This window comes from Apis laboriosa, unplaced genomic scaffold, assembly GCF_014066325.1.
Source record: "Apis laboriosa isolate Shangri-la unplaced genomic scaffold, ASM1406632v1 scaffold10_cov145, whole genome shotgun sequence".
Lineage (NCBI taxonomy): Eukaryota > Metazoa > Arthropoda > Insecta > Hymenoptera > Apidae > Apis > Apis laboriosa.
The window spans coordinates 642,892-667,891 of NW_025220804.1; the positions used below are offsets into that span (position 1 = coordinate 642,892).

Here is a 25,000-nt window from a genome sequence, read left to right on the forward strand (position 1 = left end):
AGAGAGAGAGAGAGAGAGAGAGAGAGAGAGAAGAACAAAAACCACACCATCCTCGTCGTTGCATCCTCTTTATAACGTTTTATAACGTTTTCAAATCCAATGATATCCGGCGTGGGGATATCAATGATTCGACGATAAAAAGAGAGGAGACAAAAAAAAAAAAAAGAAAGAAGAACTTTTTCGAAAGAAATCGCTAAGCTCGCCTCGAAAGAGAGAGAGAGAGAGAGAGAAAGAGAGAGAAGCAATCAAGAGCCGCGTATAGTGCAAAGTTTGCGAGACGAGGACAGAGATAGATAGAGAAAGGCTCGCATAAACCGGATGTCCCGGCCTTCCCCGGCCCGGCCGACGTAATATCGTAAAGCCGATTTCGCTGCAGAAAGGAGGGGGGGGAAGGGGACGGTGGTGGCCCTCTTACACCCCCTTTCCACCGCCCTCTTTCCACGTGTACGCCCCCCACCCCTACGTGTATACGTGTAGGTGGAATAAATTTCGCGGCAACAATTCGACAATCCCGGCTCGAATCGGGCGGAATACACACACACACACACACACACACACATCTTCCCTCCCCCCGGATCCGTGCACGCGTGGACCCAAACGATCCCACCTTTATCGGTAGGAGGGAGGGATCCAAGGATCCTGATGGATTCGGCCCCATTCGTGCCCCAAATCTATTCCGTTTTATTGCCTTTCTGATACATAAATTTTTATTCAATTTGATTTGCCGCCATTGCTATGGTAATACGGCATGGAAAAGATGCATCTCCTCCCTCCTTCTTCCTCCTCGCCATCGCCCCTCTTTTATTCCTCTCTCTCTCTCTCTTTCTCTCTCTCTCTCTCTCTCCTTTTTTTTCCCTTCCTTGCCGCGTGGATCTTCGATCTTCTTGATCCCTTTCCTTTCCTTTCCTTTTCTTTTCTTTTCTCTGGATCTTTGGAGCAGGGGAAGGGGATATAGCTTTTGTAACGTTACGAGTTTCATGACGATTATTTTTCGTGTATATATATATAAAATTGTGTGGATAATTCTGTTATTTGAAGAGACTTTTCTTCGAGGACCGTCCCTTTCTTCTTCTTTTTTTTTTTTTTTCAGTGGTGGAGATCTTTGGAGAAGGAGGTGTGTAAGGAGTGATATAAATGGTTTCGTTTGGAATTTGATAATTTTACTACTACATTTTTTAGATTTCGTGTATATATATTTATAAAATTGTGTGGATAATTCTGTTATTCGAAGAGACTTTTCTTCGAGGACCGTCCCTTTCTTCTTCTTTTTTTTTTTCAGTGGTGGAGATCTTTGGAGGTGTGTAAGGAGTGTGTAAGGTGACACAAGTGGTTTCGTTTGGAATTTGATAATTTTACTACTATTTCTTTTAGATTTATTTTTCGAGGTTTCGAAAAATTATATTGGGATGAGAATAAAACGGTCGTGTTAGCTTCGTGAGAAACGAGGATTTTTGAGAATTTTATCCAATATTCACTTTCGATTTCGTTCGACCAACGATAAAGTCGAAAACATGAGAAATTTTCGCAGGAGATTGGGTTCCATTTATTGTAAGCTACTTGATCAACCAAGATACTTCTGTTACAAATTTATCGAGGTTTCTTTCTTTCCATTTTCTTATCTATATCTCCGAACAACAAACGCTTTCGAGCACGCGTTCTACCGATGTTTCATTTGTTTCATTTGTGGTATCCAACGTTCGGTTTTCCTTTAGTTAATTAAACGCACCAACGGTTCCAAACCTGTACAATCTCCAAGATGGTTCGCATACGAATCGAACACCTCGTAGAACTCGTTAAATGGCGGCTCGTATTCAAATAACTGTACGAGAACTGATATTGCCGGCAATAAGTTCCCAGATGGGCAATTACGAAACTCCTATGATGTATAATATATCCGTGCACACCGAAATCGTGAAAGCGTGAAAACCATTCGAATTATTCGAATTTGGGAAAATTGACGCGATCGTGGATCCTCTCATACGCGAAAGTGCATTGTTGTACTATTTTAATCTTCCCTTGTCCCCCTTAATAATCCCTTGTCTCTGAAATTCGACATTTCAAAAATTTGGAGGCAAGATTCGAATATATTTTCATAGAATTTTGAATATATCTTTCGATTTTGACGATCTAATGAACAGATTATTGTAAATTAATTTACAGAGGGTATTTTGAAAATTTTATTAATTTTATCTACGTAGATTCATTTATATCGTGATATTATATTAAATTAATCGATTCCTTATCTTGCAACGTTTCAAAAATTTAGAGATTCGAATTTATTTTATTAAATTTTATTAATTTTATCTACGTAGATTCATTTATATCGTGATATTATATTAAATTAATCGATTTCAAAAATTTGGAGATTCGAATTTATTTTCGTGGGATTTTGAATATTTCTTTCGATTTTGACGATCTAATGAACAGATTATTGTAAATTAATTTACAACCACGGGCATTTTGAAAATTTTATTAATTTTATCTACGTAGATTCATTTATATCGTGATATTATATTAAATTAATCGATTTCAAAAATTTGGAGATTCGAATTTATTTTCGTGGGATTTTGAATATTTCTTTCGATTTTGACGATCTAATGAACAGATTATTGTAAATTAATTTACAACCACGGGCATTTTGAAAATTTTATTAATTTTATCTACGTAGATTCATTTATATCGTGATATTATATTAAATTAATCGATTTCAAAAATTTGGAGATTCGAATTTATTTTCGTGGGATTTTGAATATTTCTTTCGATTTTGACGATCTAATGAACAGATTATTGTAAATTAATTTACAACGGGTATTTTGAAAATTTTATTAATTTTATCTACGTAGATTCATTTATATCGTGATATTATATTAAATTAATCGATTCCTTATCTTGCAACGTTTCAAAAATTTAGAGATTCGAATTTATTTTATTAAATTTTATTAATTTTATCTACGTAGATTCATTTATATCGTGATATTATATTAAATTAATCGATTTCAAAAATTTGGAGATTCGAATTTATTTTCGTGGGATTTTGAATATTTCTTTCGATTTTGACGATCTAATGAACAGATTATTGTAAATTAATTTACAACCACGGGCATTTTGAAAATTTTATTAATTTTATCTACGTAGATTCATTTATATCGTGATATTATATTAAATTAATCGATTTCAAAAATTTGGAGATTCGAATTTATTTTCGTGGGATTTTGAATATTTCTTTCGATTTTGACGATCTAATGAACAGATTATTGTAAATTAATTTACAACCACGGGCATTTTGAAAATTTTATTAATTTTATCTACGTAGATTCATTTATATCGTGATATTATATTAAATTAATCGATTTCAAAAATTTGGAGATTCGAATTTATTTTCGTGGGATTTTGAATATTTCTTTCGATTTTGAGACGATGATTTAATGAACAGATTATTTTAAATTAATTTACAGCGGGCATTTTGAAAATTTTATTAATTTTATCTATGTAAATTCATTTATATCGTGATATTATATTAAATTAATCGATTCCTTATTTTGCAACGTTTCAAAAATTTGGAGATTCGAATTTATTTTCGTGGAATTTTGAACGAGATGTTTCTTTCGATTGTGAGACGATGATCTAGTGATTATTGTAAATTAATGTAGCATTTGGAAAATTTCATAATTCAATGTAAATTCATTTATATGGAATTATAATATAAAAAATTTTTTTCCATCATATATATCGAATTATAATACGAATTAACTTATTAAAATTCGTAATCTACGTAAACTATCGACAATTTCAAATATTTTTATCCCTTTCCAATTTTTTAATCCTTAACCGATCCATATAACAAAATTTTGAACGACGTTTAAATGATATTTCTTCCGCTTCACGTAATTAGATTAGACCGCGGAATTTTTATGCTTCAGATATTCAAATTAACGTAACACTGTTCGCAAAATTTCATTAATTTCATGTAAATTCATTTGTACATTCATTTACATCAAATTAATAAATAATAAATAATATACTATTAATAATAAAATAATTAATAAGAAATATAAAATTTTTCCATCATACATATATTGAATACAAATAAACTGCAAAATAAGAGATTGCGAGCAACTCTAACCCATCACTAAACTCGACAAAACTCGTTTTCTTTCTCTACCAAATTAAAATTAATATTTCCCTCGAGTTCCACTAGTTAAGGCCATTGAAAATTTCGTCTTCTCCCCCTCCCTTCTTCTAAGCCAGACGCGAGAACCCTCGCCATAGATCGAGTTTGGATGGATGCCCACGTAAAAATGCCCGTGGCTGTTCGCGGAAATTTCGGTCTCTCGATTTTCACCGGCCTCCCTCTGCTCCCTGTGTTTATCGGTTCCCGTATGCAGCTCACGAAACAGCCTTACTTCTTGCACCCCTGCGCAAGAACGCCACCCTACGGCCCTGACGCGGTGCACGTGACTCGCGGTAGCGATGGGACCGATACCCTCGTGTACCTGTAACCAATACACCAATATATTAATAAATCCGACCGATACGATGATTTAGTATCGTACAAACGCTAGTACGATATTCGATTGTTGATCCAATTCCAATTCAAATCTCTTGCCCATTGTGGATAAAATTTGCTTTGCTAATATTTTTTTTTTTTTATTCTTCCGAGAGATTTATCGAAACTTACGACGATAAATGCGAATCTTCTGATTTCGTATCGATCTTGGATTGTTTCTTTTTTTTTTTTTATTTATTTATTATATTAATAATATAATAAATGGCTTTGCGATTTACGAAAATGTAAATTTTTGTAATTTCGATAAATTGATCTTGGTGAATTGTTATAGGTAATTTGTGTGGGATTATTTGTAATATTTTTTAACGTATATTTTTTAATCATTGGAATTTGTTCGATTGGGACAATTTTGAAATTTTCGAAATTTTAATTTTTACAATGTATTAGTTATTCCATTAGTTATTCGACTTAACAATTGTCGGCTTCCATCCAGTTGGTGGCAGCTCTGTGCAGGAGGACACTAGGGGAAAAGGAGGAGCATGCGCAGAGCGGAAGGATGGAAGACGATAGCGAAGCACGTGACACACATATTGCCTACCTTTCGAGAATCTTCAGCCAAAAACCTTTTTCTTCTTCTTCTTCTTCTTCTTCTCCTTCTTCTTTTTCTTTATTCGTCGCGGCTTCGCGACTGGAATGATAGGAAAAAAAAATCTAATCTGCCAGATTAAATCTTTAATTCACGCCTTGTGACCGACTCGAGAAGATCCTTTACGATGATAACCTCCTTCGTGAAAAAATCAGTATAGATATTCGACGTTTTAACGAAGAAAGAGAAAAACTACGAAATGCATGACAACAAGAAGAAACAAAGGAAGATAATTTAATTTCTCGTGTGAGAAACGAACTCTCGCGAATTAATTTCATTAATTTTTCTACGATTAATTTCGAATTGAACTTTTTAATTATTAATTATTCCATAAAAATACGTCTTTTTTGGATTAATTTTTTTTTTTTTAAGATCGAAGTTTCTCGCAGTTGTGACAAATGCATCTGTCCCTTTCTCTCTCTCCCTCTCCAAGGCCTCTTAATTTCTAATTCGACAAATTTCTACTTCGTTTTTCCAGATAATTTTACAACGTTCCAAGCGTTAAACGGATAAAACGGATTTGCTTTCACCCCACCGCAAATTCAGGAATCCAGTTACATTTATTTGTGTTTAATTAATGTTGCCTGGTTGCGTTGTCGTAAAAGCGGCACCCGTGCCCGATCCCGTGCATAGTGGAATTACCAACTTTCCAGAATTTGATAATCTGATATTCTAATTTAAGCTCGAACATAAATTTCGCGATACAACGCGCACTGTAATGAAATTCGGCCGAAAATAGGGGAGGCGCCTAACGCCGCGAAACGATTCCGCCAAAATTATTTTGAGAAAGTTTCGTTTCGCCTATCCCTTTTGTTTCCTCCGGATTTGTCTCCTCTCTTGCGTATCTATTTTTACGGGAGATTAGATTAACCTAGAAATTCGAAAGTCTTCGCAACGTGTTCACGCGCGATCTTTTACGCGAAAAAATAAATTCGAATTCGAATAAAAATTGGAGATAATTTCGTTCGATTCTTTTCTTTCGATTCGTTTTTTTTTTTTTCGGATGTAGCGATAGGCAAACAACTGACGTTAAACAACTATTAACTTCAAAGTCGATTGGAACTAACGTTAAAGTCGAGTGTAGCGGAAAATAACGTGTTCGGTAAAGTACTTCTGAAAGCAGTGTCGAGGAGAATCGTCCTATTAGGAAACTCTCTAGGGTAAAGCGCGACGAACTGTATTTCAATAATCGACTATCAGAAACGTCGATATTGGCCGAAACCGCCGACATCTGCTGCTATTGCGAAATCGTGCACTCGATTCCATCTCGTATAATGACACACGCGGTTAAATAGTTTCATTGATATTCGAAATAGCGATGCACTCGATACTCGGAATTTTGTCGAATTTTTTTGATTGCACGAACGATAAATGGAACGTGTTTTCCATCCTTTTGTTTATATTCTTTTTGATTTTGTCCTAACAGGATTTTATTTATTTATTATTCTCTTTGAATATTTGTAATTAAGGACTGATACACGAATTAAACAATTGAGATTTAAGAAAAATTTAGAATCTAATATGGACACGAATAATATCGAGGAATTTTGAATACTGAATCGAATGAAAATTTATAAAAGGTTGAAAAAAAGACATTACGATACTCTTCATTCGCATAATTTTTTATTCGATCACGTTGAATCGTTGGACCTAACCTCTGAAAATCAGAAAGTTCTTCTCGATGCAAGGATATTCCATCCAATTGTTATCTTATATATTTCATTTTATATATACATTTCACGTTGTTAAAAAATAATTGCTTCGACGATTGGCACGAAATATTTATCGAATAACGAAACACTTTTCCACTATTGTAAAATTGAACACAAATTTATAAAAGAATGTTACTCTTCATTCACGTACTTTTGTATTCGATCACGTTGAATCGTTGAACCTAACCTCTGAAAATCAGAAACTTCTCGATGCAAGGATATTCCATTCAATTGTTATCTTATACATTTCACGTTGTTAAAAAATAATTGCTTCGACGTTGGCACGAAATATTTATCGAATAACGAAACACTTTTCCACTATTGTAAAATTGAACACAAATTTATAAAAGGATGTTACTCTTCATTCACGTACTTTTGTATTCGATCACGTTGAATCGTTGGACTTAACCTCTGAAAATCAGGAAGTTCTTCTCGATGCAACGAAATTCCAATTGTTATTTTATACATTTCACGTTGTTAAAAAATATTTGCCGAATAACGAAACACTTTTGCGCTATTGTAAAATTGAACGCGCAATACGGGAAACGTGACAACCACTCGAAAGTCGAATAGAGACTGTAGAACGGTAATACGCAATAAGGACGTGTGATCTGTTTTGGTGGAAGGGGAAAACAAAAGCGTGTTTGTTTCTCGGAAGTTCCACGAATTAAAGTGTGTTTATATCGTGTAATGTTTCGACGATGTTTTCGTACCTATTCCTTATGCGACATATGTTTCCAATACAAAGCGTTCGATAGAAAATTTATTTCACAATATTTTATCTCTCTCCTGATATCTTCAAGATTTTTCTCCTAAACAAATTTAACAATAAATTTAATAAACTTGCAGAACGATATCTTCGATCGAAATTCTTCTATTTTACAAACTCTAAGAATTTACAATATATACACGAAATATTAAAAAACAATTAAAATTACATCTTCATCGAAATTCTTCATCTATTTTATAAATTCTAATAATCTATAAATATATGGACACAAGATACTAAAAAATAAAAATTTTTACGCTAATCAAAGTGACATCTTCATCAAAATTCTTCACATATTTTATAAATTCTAAGAATTTATTTTATATTATATATATTATATTTTATTTTATAAATTCTATAATATAATATAATATATATTATATTATATTATATTATATTTTATAAATTCTATAATATATGGACACAAGATATTAAAAAATTTTTACGTTAATCAAAGTGACATCTTCATCGAAATTCTCCACCTATTTTATAAATTCTAAAAATCTATGATGAATAAACATACGGACGCCTGCAAAATATTAAAAAAACCAAATTTTTGTAAATACTTGAACCAATTATAAAACCACAAAATTACAAAAAAAGAAGAAAGCATCACCTAATCCGTACGTTCGTATCTCCTAAAACTGGTCCCTATTTCCACCGCGTCCATTTCAAAGTCGTCGATCTCATCGGGATCGATCGGGCAAATAGCGGTTTCCGGTTGGAGTGGCTCGAAGGTGGAATAGAATTCTCGCGGACGGCCATCACGTAACACGATCCATTTCGAGTCGTGGGGTCACGATGCGATTATGCATAAATGCTTATGCATATATGCATCAGAGAAGACGCGTATCGGGCCGACAGGTGCGAGGCGGCACGGATTTTCCGATCCTCCACTTCCGCCCTCGAAAATCGCCAAAACGAAGAACGATCCACGCGAAGCTAACAAACTGTGGGACGAGAAATTTTCGTGGATCAGAGAGAGAGAGAGAGAGAGAGAAGAGAAACGATGCGAGGATGGTATAAAAAGGAATATGGAGTACGAAGATGGCGCGACGCCAACGAGTTCTCCATGCCTTTTCCGTACCCCATTTTTCGATGATCGGTGTATATTGGAGAGCGTTTGATCGAGAATTTTGGCCGGATTGAATTATTTGTTTGTCGCTCGATTTTCATCGCCGAGCTTGTCCAAGTATCGTCTTTTTTATTATTATATCCTTCTTATCCTTGCGTTATCGGTGATCTTGTGGAAAGGAAGGAACGATGATTGAAAGAAAAATTGATCGGGAATTTTTTGAACGAGCGAGGAGGATAACGAAAAAAAAATAAATAAATAAATAAATAAAAAGAGTGAAAAATCGAACGATTCAAATCGAATATTTCGGATTTAAAGCGAAATCCAATAGTTCGTCGAGTTGAGGAACGTGGGGGGAACGTTGTAAAATGGAGACGATAAATCCGAGAGGTTTTAATTAATAGCAATTAAAACGGAAGTTATTTATTTTTTTTTTTTTTTCATTTTTTCGCCAATTGAAAAATATATCGCGAAAAATGATAGTGCACCGACACGGATACGGATTAAAAGAAAAGAAGGGAAGTGGAAACCGTGTAATTACAGAGCGCAGCACGTGTTAAATACACGCCTCTTATGGGCAATGTTCAAATAACGCTAAGAAGAGTAATTATCATAAATTTATGCGGTTACGTATTAAAATTAGGTATTCAAATTGGCCGCAGTAGTTAAATGCAAATTTTAGTACTTGGCGCGTATTTACTGTTACCTGAAGAGCGTTCCTGCGCCCAGTTTCGTAGCTTATTAACCAACGACACCGTTTTGTATATTTAGTGGCGCGGTCCCCGCTGCCAGACACCGCGATTTCCTTTCGCGATTACATTTCAAATTATAAGGGCAAAATACTGAAAATTCAGCCTTCACAATTGATCCTTACAATTTTACCTCCATCTAAAAAATATATATATTCTATATTCCACTATCTAATATCAAAAAGAAAAGAAATAAATAACTTAATAATAACTTAATAAATTAAAATCAAAGCTTCGTCGAGATCGAAAATCACCACGTTGATTTTTCGAGATTAGAATTTACTTTTTCTCCCCCCTCTTCCAACGAGCGAATTTTCGGGAACAAAATACAGCGACAACGATGGCCTGTCCCCTTTCTCTAATCGAGAAATTTAATCGTCCTGTTCGAAAAGAGGCGTTAATTCTATATATTATTCCTTAGGGGAGGAGGGCATGGAATGTGTTATACACCGATGTGTTTTAATGGGGGCGCTTACTGTCAGTCGACTATTTCGCCGAGAATTCCTACCCAACCTGTAATTTCCTGCCTTATTAACCGACCGTGGGTGTCTGATATATTTTATTCGAATTTTCCAGCGGGGCACGGGCGGTATATATATATATATATAAAGAGAGAGAGAGAGAAAGTAATAAACCGACAAAGGTAGCACGTATGATATAGAGTACAGACAATTCGAGAGAATTAGCAGCGGCTGCTTGGATAATGTGCAAGGGGGAATATTTCATCTTCGCCTCATCGGCCGTTCATCGCGCGGCAAGCGTTTAATTAAATAACATTGTTTTACACGCGAGCGCCGCCATATTGGAATTGGAGGGCTCGAGGATAAGGAACGCGTGGGAAACTTGTTTCGAAATTCGTTCGATTTCCTAGGTTTCTTTTTCTTGATGAGAAATAATTTCGTAGATTTAAGATTAAGATGGTAGAAAAATTGAAATATTTCAAAGATTTTTTGATAAAACGAAACGAAAAAATGAATAAATAATTCTTAAGTAATTTTTGAACCGTTGCAACTTGATGAAAAATAATCTTCGTGGATTTATTTTAAAGATAGTAAGCTTACTTTAAAGATAGTAAAGATAATAATAGTTATTCATTTCTCAGAAGAATTGAAATATTTCAAAGATTTTTTGATTCTTGATAAAACGAAACGAAAAAATGAATAAATAATCCTTAAGTAATTTTTGAACCGTTGCAACTTGATGAAAAATAATCTTCGTGGATTTACTTTAAAGATAGTAAAGATAATAATAGTTATTGAAAGATTCGACAAATACTTACAATTATCTCTATCTTTTTTCTTGATCCTTGATGAAAAAAAATGAAAAAATAAATAAATAATCCTTAAGTAATTTTTGAACCGTTATACATTGATGAAAAGTAATCTTCATGGACTTATTTCAAAGATCCCTTTATTAAGTTACAAATAATACTTATCATTTATTTCTTGAAAGATTCGATAAATCCTTAGTTGGTTATACTAGTACAATTTCTTACCTTTAACGAAGCAAAATAAAAATAATAAATAATCCGATCTTCCCAAGCAATTTTTAAACTGTTACAAATTGATGAAAAATAATCTTCGTGCACTCATTTCTAACATCCCTCTATTAAGTTACACTTTGTTATCTGAAAATAATATTTATATTAATAATACATTCATTTTTTAGAAAATTGCAATTCAAAGATTCGATAAATACTTACAATTACTTCTCACTTACGATTTCTCGATTCTTGACGAAAAAATAAATAAATAAATATCTTCGTGGATTTACTTCAAACATCCCTCTACTAACTTACACTTTGTCATCTGCAAATAATACTTATCATTCATTTCTCGAAAAAATTGAAATATTTCAAAGATTTTTTGATCCTTGACGAAAAAATAAATAAATAATCTCCAAGCAATTCTTGAACCGTTATATATTGAAAATATGAAAAATAATCTTCGTGAATTTACTTCAAACATTCCTCTACTAAATTACACTTTGTCATTAATATTTGCAAATAATATTTATCATTCATTTCTCGAAAAAATTGAAATATTTCAAAGATTTCTTGACTCTTGACAAAACACAAAAAAATAAATAAATAATCTCCAAGCAATTCTTGAACCGTTATATATTGATGAAAAATAATCTTCATGGACTTATTTCAAACATTCCTTTACTAAATTACACTTTGTCATCTGCAAATAATACTTATCATTAATTTCTCGAAAGATTGTAATATTTCAAAGATTCAAGATAAAGATAAATACTTACAATTATCTCTAATCACCACTACCTACTAGGATTTCTTGATCCTTGCCGAAAGAAAACGATATCTTCGCGAATGTACTTCAAACCTCTACTTTCCATTGCCATATTATACTTCGTCATCCGAGCACATAATACTTACCATTCATTTCTCAAAAAGATTATAATATTTCAAACATTTCGATAAATACTAACCCCTAAATACTTATCTCTAACCCTCGATACCTACGATCTCTTGACCCTAGACAAAAAAAAAAGGAACAGAAAAAATAAATAATCCTTCAAACACGGGCGCTTCAACGTTTCAAACAGATCGGTTCCGCCTGGAAAAAGAAAAGGCGGGGGGAAGAAAGGAAGGAAGGAAGGAAGGAAGGGTGAAACACTGCGGGTCAAAAGGGGTTGGCGAGGAGGAGAAAAAAAGGAAAAAGGAAAAAAAAAGAAAGAAAAAGGAAAGAATCGTCCTGGTATTCGCGCGGATAGGCCGTGATCAGGGACAAAGGGAGGACAATTTCTAGTCGTGAGGGACAATTCAATAAGGTCGGCGGAGTGTGGATTTTTCTGATTAGCCGGGAAAGTTGGACGGGGCCCCGTGGCGCGTGATCGCCCTTCCGAAACGAGCGCCGCGGGAGAGCTAAGAGAGTGAGAGGGGGAGGGGGATGGCCTTCCTCCTTTGTCTTATTTTAAAAACCTCGCCTTCCCCGGCTTCCGCCATTCACGTCATGCCCCGGGAAATGCACTCAACACCTCCGGCACGAACGCACCAACTTTCAATCGGTGTCGAAGCGCCGCTCCTCCGTGAGCTGCTTACCGTTTCTCTCTCTCTCTCTCTCTCCTCCCCCAACCGCGCTTTTGTAACCGATAAAATCGATTCGAAGGCGAGGCCAGATGCGGTGTCCGATTCCGGTGTGCAATTCTTGAGAATTGAAGGGCAGGAGGGGGAGGGGAGAATATTTCGTTTAGTTGCATAAGAGAAATCGGAAGGAATCGTCTGTTGTAAGTTTTCGAAGAAGAAATTGTGAATTGTAATTTACGAGGAAGAGGAAAATTCGATTCGTAAAAAAGGTTTGCAAAAGTTCGAGATCGATCGAAAACATATTTCGTTTAAAGATTCTTGTAAATCCGTTGGATAACGATCTTTCACGTGAAATCTTGGTCACGTTTATTTCCATTTTTTGAAAAAAAAGATTTGCAAGTGACAAAGAAAAAATTAATTAAGATCGATCACCTGTTATATTTGTGTACGTCGTATAATAAATATTTTGGCTTACTTCATTTAACAAACTCTGCAAATCCGATAATGATAATCTTTCGAAGCTTTGGTTAGGTTAAAAAACTGCAAATTCGATAATAATAATATAATAATCTTTCGAAACTTTAGTTAGGTTAGGTTAAAAAACTCTGCAAATTCGATAATGATAATCTTTCAAAGCCTTGGTTAGATTAGGTTAGGTTAGATTAAAAAACTCTACAAATTCGATAATGATAGTCTTTCGAAGCCTTGATTAGGTTAGGTTAGCTTAGGTTAAAAAACTCTGCAAATTCGATAATGATAATCTTTCGAAGCCTTGATTAGGTTAGGTTATGTTAGATTAAAAAACTTTGCAAATTCGATAATGGTAATCTTTCGAAGCCTTGGTTAGGTTAGGTTATATTAAAAAACTCTGTAAATTCGATAATGATAATCTTTTGAAGCCTTGATTAGGTTAGGTTAGGTTAGGTTAAAAATCTCTACAAATTCAATAATAATAATCTTTCGAAGCCTTGGTTAGGTTAGGTTAGATTAAAAAACTCTGCAAATTCGATAATGACAATCTTTCGAAGCCTTGGTTAGGTTAAGTTAGATTAAAAAACTGCAAATTCAATAATATAATAATCTTTCGAAGCTTTGGTTAGGTTACGTTAGGTTACGTTAGGTTAGCTTAAAAAACTCTGCAAATTCAATAATAATAATCTTTCAAAGCCTTGGTTAGGTTAGATTAGATTAAAAAACTCTGCAAATTCGATAATGATAATCTTTCGAAACCTTGGTTAGGTTAGGTTAGATTAAAAAACTCTGCAAATTCGATAATAATAATCTCTCGAAGCCAAGTTAGGTTAGGTTAGGTTAGGTCCATTTCCAACGTTCTCGACGAGGCCTCTCCCGACGATCCTCGCCTGACAAATTCATCCGGACGCGGGTGGAACCATATATCCGGCCGCCTGGTTTCTCAGTTTCCGCACGTAAGCGAAACGTCAGCTTTTCAAACTCCTTTCGAGTTGGTCGTTGGCCACCTGTCTCCTCCTCTCTCCCTCACCCTCCTCCGCCGAGACACTTTGTCGTCGTAAGCGAGTCGTTGATGAGAGACGAAAGAGGTTACGTTTATATCCTGTGTAGTGGTCGAAGCTGCATGCGGAACTAGCCACGAGAGAGAAAGAGAGAGAGAGAGAGAGAGAGAGAGAGAGGGAGGGAAAATTTTAGAGATTGTTGCTTTCAGACGGTCGGAAAGCAAACCACTGTATTATTTATGAGCCGTTACCACCGCCACCCTGTACAATTTGCCAGTTCCGTGGCCTGGCTTCGTGTTTCTTTGTTTCCATTGTTGGTCCCGTTGCCACTTTTCTTCCTTTCCTTTTTGGAGGATAAGCGCGATGTTTGTTTCCCTCCGACACAGGTGATTCAAAGACCCTTTCTTTCTTTCTTCCTTTCTTTTCTCTTTCCAGAAAGAGAGAGGGGCTAGATTTAGAGAGAAGGGTAAATTTTTGGCCTCTTTCTTTTCCTAATTAATATTAATTAATATTTATATCGATATTCGCGCGAAAGTGCATACAAAGTTTTTATCTTAACTCGTATTATTACCGTATATTTAAATAGTTTAATTGAAAACTGAAACTAAAACGCAGGATTTATTTATGAAAAAAAGATTGCTCGATATTCCAACGATTAATCGCTCGGAATAATTTCTCGTCGTTCCACTGAGAAAACTTGTGTACCAACTTCGTGAGACGGGGGATCATAAAAAGAGGATTCGACGATCATAAAAACGGCACGTGAGGGACGCGATCGACTTCTTTCGGAAGGTGGCCGACTCGAGTCGTTCGTGACTCAATCTAGAGTCGTCCACCTTGCTTTACCCCGTTGACTTTGACAAACGAGTGGTGGAAGAGCCTCCACCTATTACACCTATATACGCCGTTGCTTCGATCCCCGCGGGGAGCTACGATTATCCCCGAGAACCACGTTCCAACCGTTCCAAATTTCTAACTTCGCTTCGTGCATGGATTCGGTTGCACGATCTGGTGCAACGATCGAGGAAAAAATAATAATGACAATAGCAAGTTTCGTTCGTTAATTGGTTTCATCGATCGGCTGGAATTTATTTATTGATTTCGAATTTGAAAGTGTATATAGTGGCAAATTTCGAATTAGATGTAAAGTATAAAGGAATTGTTATTGATTCGATATTAAGACAATTAGGATTTATAATATTTTCAATTTCGATATTTGTATGAAAATTATGTAAATAGAATTCAAGATTTACGAATATATCGTGGAATATTTTACGTTTATCCATTTGGAAGGAATAATTTTTAATATTTTCGATATTAAGATTACGTGGATTCCCTTTTTTTATGTGATATTAATATCAAGATTTGGTGACAATTTCTTTCGCGGATTGGAAAAAAAAGTTGAGTTGGAATTAACAATTAATAACGAGAGAGCGCTAGGTTTGCTGAGTGTGCAATTTGTTGGAACTGTTTACAACAAGGAAAAGAATGGCACAGTCCTTGACTATTTTTTCAGGAACAACATTTTCTTGAGAAATTATCGAATATATAGATAATTACGTAAAACACGATTCAAAAATCGAAAGAAGTGTTCCTCTTGATTTTCAAGATACGACGAAATTCAAAATGGCGGTGCATACACTCTTCGTGACTCCCCCAAAATGATTTTTCGAAAATGGATGATCGACAAGTAGAAGGAGATATTTAAATAATAAGGAAAGAGTTACTTGGCAATGTAAACACGTGCACACGCCTCTTTCTCCCTGGCGGAGGAGGCGGCGCTCCAATAAAATCGTGCCTCCCCCTCCTCCCTCTGCGGGTCTCCCTTAACGACGTGCCAGGATAGGCCAGAGGTCTAACTCCGTGAAAAGTTATCCCGCGGATTCAATATCTGCCTCGATCCTTCGACGAGGATCCAGCCTCGAATTCTATGCAGAGTTAATTAAAAACAGGATAGCAAGGGCCTTCTTCTTCTTCTTCTTCTTCTTCGGTGTTTCTTCGAACTATCTCCAGATAGGTTTCGGGGGAATACAAGTTCGCCACAGAAAAAAAGATTTTTCTTCGGCCAATGTATATTTCTGATTAATTAAACCTCCCTTCGAGTTCACAAGGGTAAGATTTTCCTTAAACATTCCATCTTTCGGAAAATATAAAATTTTTCTTGAATAATAGAATTTCCTTTTTCCATAGGATTCTTCGAAGAAGAATCCGTTTCTTAAAAGGAAAACGCGTCAAATTCTTCCAAATTCTCGAAATAAATTTCCTTTCCTTAAATATTCCGTCTTTCGGAAAATATAAAATTTTTTTTGAATAATAGAATTTCCTTTCCTTAAATATTCCATCTTTCGGAAAATATAAAATTTTTCTTGAATAATAGAATTTCCTTTTTCCTAGGATTCTTCGAAGAAAACCGTTTCTTAAAAGGAAAACGCGTCAAATTCTTCCAAATTGTCGAAATAAATTTCCTTTTCTTAAATATTCCATCTTTCGGAAAATATAAAATTTTTCTTGAATAATAGAATTTCCTTTTTCCTAGGAAGTGTATATTCTGTAATATTCCTGTAATATTCTTCAAAATCAAAAGTTCCTTTCCTTAAACATTCCATCTTTCGGAAAATATAAAATTTTTCTTGAATAGTAGAATTTTTCCTAGGATTTTTCGAAGAAAACCGTTTCTTAAAAAGGAAAACGCGTCAAATTCTTCCAAATTCTCGAAATAAATTTCCTTTTCTTAAATATTCCATCTTTCGGAAAATATAAAATTTTTCTTAAATAATAGAATTTCCTTTCCTTAAATATTCCATCTTTCGGAAAATATAAAATTTTTCTTGAATAATAGAATTTCCTTTTTCCATAGAATTCTTTCAAGAAGAATCCATTTCTTAAAAGGAAAACGCGTCAAATTCTTCCAAATTCTCGAAATAAACAGGATTTAGGAAATATGAATATGAATAGATAAATGATTGTTGGCGACAATTTGGTTGTTGGTTTGCAAACATCTTATCGGGCGATAAACCTTGTTATAGGGCGGGGGAGGATATCGAAGTTGAAGGGAAACTCGGCCGATCGAGGAGCGAGCGCGAGTAGTTACGTAAGTGGAGCATGTCGATATCGAAATTCTGTTAACTACGTCACTGCCGGTGGCCGCAGCCGCAACGATGAACGGCCAGTGTCCGCAGCCATAGCGACGAAGCTAGCATTGACAGCGAGGGCCAGGAACGTTGGCAATTAATGGGGGAGGTGGGACTTAATTAGTACAATCTCCATGGTGTGTTCCATTCCCCGGCCGTGTCGAGTCTACGCCACCCTCTCCCCTTGTCCCATCCTCCAATACCTCGCGTTCCACCCTCGAGAAGAAGAAGAAGAAGAAGAAGACAGGATCCGTGAATGAAGGCAGGGAGTTTGTTGAAAATTCGCTTTGCCGAAATTCTTGGATTGGAGACGAAGCATTTCGAGAAGAAGTTTCGAAATTATTCTTTATAAGAAAAGTGGAAAAGTTTGTAGATATTTTTGTTGCGTGTTGCATCTTTATCCTTTGGAGTCCAGAGGGCAAAAATGATTACATAGGATTATAAGATAGTTTTATAAACGATTGTTATGATTATTATTAAACGTCATAGTCTCGATCCAAGGGGATTACGGATTATTAAATAACAAGTTGGGTTATGATTCTTCGAAAAGCGTATTCGGCGGATGCGGCGTGTAATGAATTTGCCGGCTAATAAATTCAAGCTATCAACGCATCGTGGATTAACGTTTCACCCCGTCGCGTTAATATAGCGCGTACCACGAGTGCTCGTCAACGTTAGTGGCGTATTTGCAAATGTTATGCACACACGTCCAGAAACCGGCCAATGTACACCGGCACATTGGTCGGAGAGCACTGACATAATAAAGATTTATTTACTCCGGCGCGACCTATACCGACATCTCGTGCATCTATTCCCTCCCCCGACTCCCGTGGATCTGACGAATCTACGGGCCTCGATCCCTTCCTCGTTGGTGTATGCAGATAATGGATATAGATTTACGTTGATAAGAAAATTATTTTGCTCGCGGTGTAATTAATCCAACTTTGGTCGTTTTGGAATTATTCGAAGTATATTTTTTTATATTCCATTTCGATTGAATTATATTAATATTCCTCGAAATCAAAAATAAATTATGATTAACTTTTGAAATTATATTCAAAGTATATTTTTATTTTGAGTACACGGTTTTTAATTGTCATTCTCTTCGATTGAAAAATATTAATATTTCTCGAAATCAAAAATAATGAAAATTATAATTAACTTTTGAAATTATATTCAAAGTATATTTTTATTTTAAGTTCACGGTTTTTAATTGTCATTCTCTTCGATTGAAAAATATTAATATTTCTCGAAATCAAAAGTAACGAAAATTATGGTTAATTTTTGAAATTATTCAAAGTATATTTTTATTTTGAGTACACGGTTTTTAATTATCATTTTCTACGCTTCACTTCGATTGAAAAATATTAATATTTCTCGAAATCAAAAATAATGAAAATTATGGTTAATTTTTGAAATTATTCAAAGTATATTTTTATTTTGAGTACACGGTTTTTAATTGTCATTCTCTACGCTTCATTTCGATTGAAAAATATTAATATTCCTCGAAATCAAAAGTAACGAAAATTATGGTTAACTTTTGAAATTATTCAAAGTATATTTTTATTTTGAGTACACGGTTTTTAATTGTCATTTTCTACGTTTCATTTCGATTGAAAAATATTCAAAAGTAATGAAAATTATGCTTAACTTTTGGAATTATTCAAAGTTAGATATTCAAAGAAAAATTTTATTTAGAGCACACAACTTCTAATTGCGAGATATTAAAATTCTCTACGCTTCACTTCGATTGAAAAATATTAATATTTCTCGAAATCAAGAATAACGAAAATTATGGTTAACTTTTGAAATTATTCAAAGTATTTTTATATTTCGTGAATATTAGAAATTATGGATTCTAAATAAAATTTTTCTATAACTTTGAGTAATTCCAAAAGTTGCATAATTTTCGTTAGTTTTGATTTCGAGGAATATTAATATTTTTCAATTGAAATGGAGTATTTTTATTTTGAGTACACGGTTTTTAATTCCACGAGATATTGAAATTGTCTACGTTTCATTTCTCGATTGAGAAATATTCAAATGTAACGAAAAATGTGCTTAACTTTTGGAATTACTCAAAGTTAGATATTCAAAAAAAAATTTTATTTAGAACACATAATTTTTAATTGCAAGAAATATTAAAATTGTTCTTTTTTATACTCCATTTCAATTGAAAAATATTAATATTCTTCGAAAAAATCAAAACTAACGAAAATTATACAATTTTTGAAATTACTCAAAGTTTAAGAAAAATTTTATTTAAACAATTTATTACACAATTTCTAATTACACGAAATATTAAAATTGCCATTCTTTATGATATTCCTCAAAATCAAAAGTAACGAAAATTATGCTCAACTTTTGGAATTACTCAAAGTTATACAAAAATTTTATTTAGAGCCCATAATTTCTAATATTCACGAAATATTAAAATTGCCCTTTTTTTATACTCCAATGCAATTGAAAAATATTAATATTCTTCGAAATCAAAACTAACGAAAATTATACAATTTTTGAAATTACTCAAAGTTATAGAAAAATTTTATTTAAATAATTTATTACACAATTTCTAATTACACGAAATATTAAAATTGCCATTCTTTATGATATTCCTCAAAATCAAAAGTAACGAAAATTATGCTCAACTTTTGGAATTACTCAAAGTTATACAAAAATTTTATTTAGAGCCCATAATTTCTAATATTCACGAAATATTAAAATTGCCCTTTTTTTACACTCCATTTCAATTGAAAAATATTAATATTACTCCTCGAAACCAAAAATGATGCCTTTACAACGCAACTAATCTAATCAACTCGCTTCGAACCAGTTTGAAACTGTTCAAAACTATACAAGAATTTTATTTCGACCATCCAATTCTCTAATCGCGCAAAAATATTAAAATATCAATCCTCAAAATCAAAACCAATGTTACAAAGTTTCGCTTCAAAGTCCAAACTTCAATGATCGACAACGATCATTGGCCTCAATCCCTGTGCAACCGAGCAATCATCATCACGATTTTCCTTACTTACTTCTCCTTCGATCGTTGCCTCGCCACGGTTAAATTCCGTTTCCAGAAGGAATGGAGATAAAAGCGGGAGGTTTTCGTTCCATCGAGGTGGAAAATCGAGGAGTTGGGAGAGCAGTGGTCGGTACAGGTGGATTATTCCTATCAGGAAGTTCGTTACCAGTCTGATACGACGGTCACCGGATCCTTTTTCGTCCGGTGTTCGCGCTAATTGAACCAGTTTGGCAAGGTGTCTCTCGTCCGTAACTTCGTCTCGTCCCCCCTCCCTTCCCCCCCATCCTCGCTACTGCGGGAGGTTCGACTGGCCGCTATTCCAATCGTCATAAATTGTCGTGCGGAACGTGACGATCCTACCGAGTGGCCAATAGATGCGCCCGCCTGTCATTTCAACCCCTGCACCTTCTATTGGCGCCGCATTCACCCCCCTCCCCCACCTTCCGCCACCTGATTCAGGCCCACCGCCAATGCGCCTATCCGAAACGATCGAATTTCTTCCAACCGCATTTCACGTCGCCTCGCCTTTTCATTTATCCTCTATTTTCTCCGATCCTTCCTTTCCCTTTCCTTTCATCTCTTCTCCATTGTTTTGAAAAGTTTTGTATAGGGGAAAAAAAAGGACATATTTGGATATTTAACGATTTTTTTTTTTTCCTTCCGTATAGATATAAATTTATATAAAATAAATATAAATTTGGAAATTATTATGTGTTATTTATATTATTAAATATTTGTTGTAAAAAATATATTTAAATTATATTATTAAAATATTATGTGTTATTTATATTGTAAAATATAAATGTAAATTTGGAAAAATTTGGAAATTTCCGAGATCGAGGATCGAGGAGGAAGAAGGAAGTTTTTTTTTGCGCGTAAGAATAAAAGAGATTTAATGTCGAAATGTAATGTGATTTTCGGACGCTTGATTATGTTATTTTTAGGGGGAATGAATATCGGCGTAATTTATTCGGGGGTTTAATCAGGAGTGCTATTTTGTGCAGCACGGATAAATTTAATGCCCCGACTCGTTATGGCGTCGCGCTCACCTGCCCGAGCGCACCCTTCCCGCCAATGAATTGTCCACGGAATCGAACGGCACGCGTATTCAATTCCGGCGGAATTCGGGGCGCGTGGCACCGATAAAACGGTAACCGTTTAAAGTCATCGGTCGATAATTGAGTTATTACTCGCTGTGCAATTTCCTATCCACCCGCTGGAAAATTTCCATTTCCATTTTCGAATTTCCCCCTCCCCCTTTCCCTTTCTTCCGATGAATTGAGATTTTTCAAGTTTCGTTTTCGTTTTTTTTTTTTTTTACTTACGCTTTAATTAGTTTAAATACAAATTTCGAAAGAAAGATCTCGACACCTTCGTTTTCCTTCTCACGTTCTTCATTCTTTCTTATCTCGTTAAAATTTAGCATAGCTCCACCATATTTTTCCATTTTTCGAAAACGAATCTCTCTCTTTCTTCCTTTCTCTTTTAACCTTATTTCGTTGGATTTTTCTTTTTCTTATTTCTTTAATTCTAATTCTTAACATTTTCATCTCATTCTTTTTTCATACGTTCAATTCTTCTTTCTTATTTCTTTTGCTCTAGCATTTTTTCCTTTTCTACCTCTTCCTTTCTTTTTTTTATATTTTTCACGTACATCTCGTTTCCTGTCTTTTATTTCTTTTGTTCTAACATTTTTTCCTCTTCATTTCGCATGTTTAATTCTTCTTTCTCTCTTTCAACTTTATTTCATTGGATTTTCTCTCTCTTTCTCTCTCTTATTTCTTTATTTCTAATTCTTAACATTTTCATTTCATTCTTTTCATACGTTGAATTCTTCTTTCTTATTTCTTTTGCTCTAGCATTTTTTCCTTTTCTGCCTCTTCCTTTCTTTTTTTTATATTTTTCACGTACATCTTGTCTTCTGTCTTTTATTTGTTCTAACATTGATATTATTTTTTCCTCTTCATTTTGCATGTTTAATTCTTCTTTCTCTCTTTCAACTTTATTTCACTGGATTTTCTCTCTCTTTCTCTCTCTTATTTCTTTATTTCTAATTCTTAACATTTTCATCTCATTCTTTTCATACGTTCAATTCTTCTTTCTTATTTCTTTTGCTCTAGCATTTTTTCCTTTTCTGCCTCTTCCTTTCTTTTTTTTATATTTTTCACGTACATCTCGTTTCCTGTCTTTTATTTCTTTTGTTCTAACATTTTTTCCTCTTCATTTCGCATGTTTAATTCTTCTTTCTCTCTTTCAACTTTATTTCATTGGATTTTCTCTCTCTTTCTCTCTCTTATTTCTTTATTTCTAATTCTTAACATTTTCATTTCATTCTTTTCATACGTTGAATTCTTCTTTCTTATTTCTTTTGCTCTAGCATTTTTTCCTTTTCTGCCTCTTCCTTTCTTTTTTTTATATTTTTCACGTACATCTTGTCTTCTGTCTTTTATTTGTTCTAACATTGATATTATTTTTTCCTCTTCATTTTGCATGTTTAATTCTTCTTTCTCTCTTTCAACTTTATTTCACTGGATTTTCTCTCTCTTTCTCTCTCTTATTTCTTTATTTCTAATTCTTAACATTTTCATCTCATTCTTTTCATACGTTCAATTCTTCTTTCTTATTTCTTTTGCTCTAGCATTTTTTCCTTTTCTGCCTCTTCCTTTCTTTTTTTTATATTTTTCACGTACATCTTGTCTTCTGTCTTTTATTTGTTCTAACATTGATATTATTTTTTCCTCTTCATTTTGCATGTTTAATTCTTCTTTCTCTCTTTCAACTTTATTTCATTGGATTTTCTCTCTCTTTCTCTCTCTTATTTCTTTATTTCTAATTCTTAACATTTTCATTTCATTCTTTTCATACGTTGAATTCTTCTTTCTTATTTCTTTTGCTCTAGCATTTTTTCCTTTTCTGCCTCTTCCTTTCTTTTTTTTATATTTTTCATCTTGTCTTCTGTCTTTTATTTGTTCTAACATTGATATTATTTTTTCCTCTTCATTTTGCATGTTTAATTCTTCTTTCTCTCTTTTAACCTTATTTCGTTGAATTTTCTCTCTCTTTTATTTCTTTAATTCTAATTCTTAACATTTTCATCTCTTTTCTTCTCATACGCCTGGAATTCTTCTTTCTTATTTCCTCTTATCTCTCATTCTTTCCTTTCTCCCTCTTCCTTTCTTTTTTTATATTTTTCACGTACATTTCCTCTCCTGCCTTTTATTTCTTTTGTCCTAACATTCGTACCATTTTTTCCTCTTCATTTTGCATTTTTAATTCTTCTCTCCCTCTCTCTCTCTCCCTCTCTCTCTTTCGAAAAAACACTCGCACTATTCTGCTCTCTTCGAAGCGGGGCCGAAGAGATTCCATCCCCCTTTCCCTCCTCCGTCGATAAGAAAAATTAGCATAATAAAGCTCGGACGTCTGCTCGCCGAAGTGGCTAGAAGTAGATAGAATAAACCGAATCGCGTAGACACCTTGATAGTCGCGATTCCGCCATTCAAGGGAATCGTTAATCTGCGCCGCGCCGCAGAATTATTTGCCACAATGGAAACAAGCCGCGGCGACAGAGCGAGGAGCGACCGATTCAAATCGCGACAATGACGGCAATGCAAATCCGGCCGTGGCCGCATCCACTGAATAGTCGGGGCTTCCACGCATAGCTGGGATCACATCCACGCCCCCTCCCCACACCGTCGGTTATTTATTAGGGTTAACGTTCATACCTGCGATACTGTCTCAGCCCCCTTCCCGTAAATCGACCGTTTACCCAACTTTTATTGGCAGGGCTTGGAGGGGTTCGATCCCTGGAAAGGGAAACACGGATGTTAATTGAGGTTGCTTTTGCACGTTGGAAAATTGGAAAAGAGAGGAATTCGAATAACGGATAAAATGCAAAATAGAAATTGAGATTGTAAAACGGATTGGTTATATTTGAGCATTTTAATAAATTCGAAATTTTTAACTATATATATCATAGAGTCGCTTTTGGGAGGGGATCTCTTTGTTTCGTTTAAATAAAATTGAGAATGGAATAAAATTTTATGGGATGATCTTTTTATCAAGAAAAAAAGTGTGGTTATGTTTTTAACAAGGACGAATTACACGAGGATGTTGTTCTTTGAAAATTTAGGGAATTTTAAGTAATGAAGTTTAAGCAAGGCAAGTTTTACCAGAGGCGAGATTATCTTTCGGTATCGTTCTGGTTGGCTATCGTTCAGCGCCGTGTTACGGGCCTCGAGTGAACTGCAACCGACATATGTATATGATAACTTGATGAAAGTTTCAATTCGTTACCGATAAGTGAAGGAAATGTTTCGCAATTTTTCGACAAATTGATCTTTCATATGAATACGAAATAAAATTATCTTTTTTTTCTTTTATCCAAATTAATAATGATATGATATAATAATTTTTATTTATTGTCGACTTTTTATTGCGACTTTTAATTACTCTTCATATATCGTATATATCATTGTATAATACAAATTGATACACAGTCGTTGATGCAATTAATCGTAAAATAGCACTCTCCGTAAATAAAACTTTTCGTACAAAGTAAACATATAAATATAGGAATACGATATTTGAAACACGCGAGAGTTATTAATAGTTTGCGCAAGCGATTATATAATACAATTGCTCGATCGAATAATTTAACTTATTAATAGAATATTCGCGTAAAAATAAATTAATCGAAACAACTTTGATTGCGAATAAACTTCTTCTATTATTATCTTCATAACAATAATAATAATAATAATAATAATAATAATAATAATAATAATAATAATACAGAATTTTTAAACACGGTAAAACTTTACACGTATCCAAGCACGTATACATCAAATGCAAACGTTTTAAAT

At 34.1% G+C, this 25,000-nt stretch overlaps 1 protein-coding gene across 1 annotated transcript in view; it reads left to right on the forward strand.

Moving 5' to 3' along the window:
- Positions 1-25,000, forward strand: part of LOC122710696 (E3 ubiquitin-protein ligase MIB1) — a 571,840-nt gene that overhangs the window by 516,744 nt on the left and 30,096 nt on the right. The window lies entirely within an intron of this gene.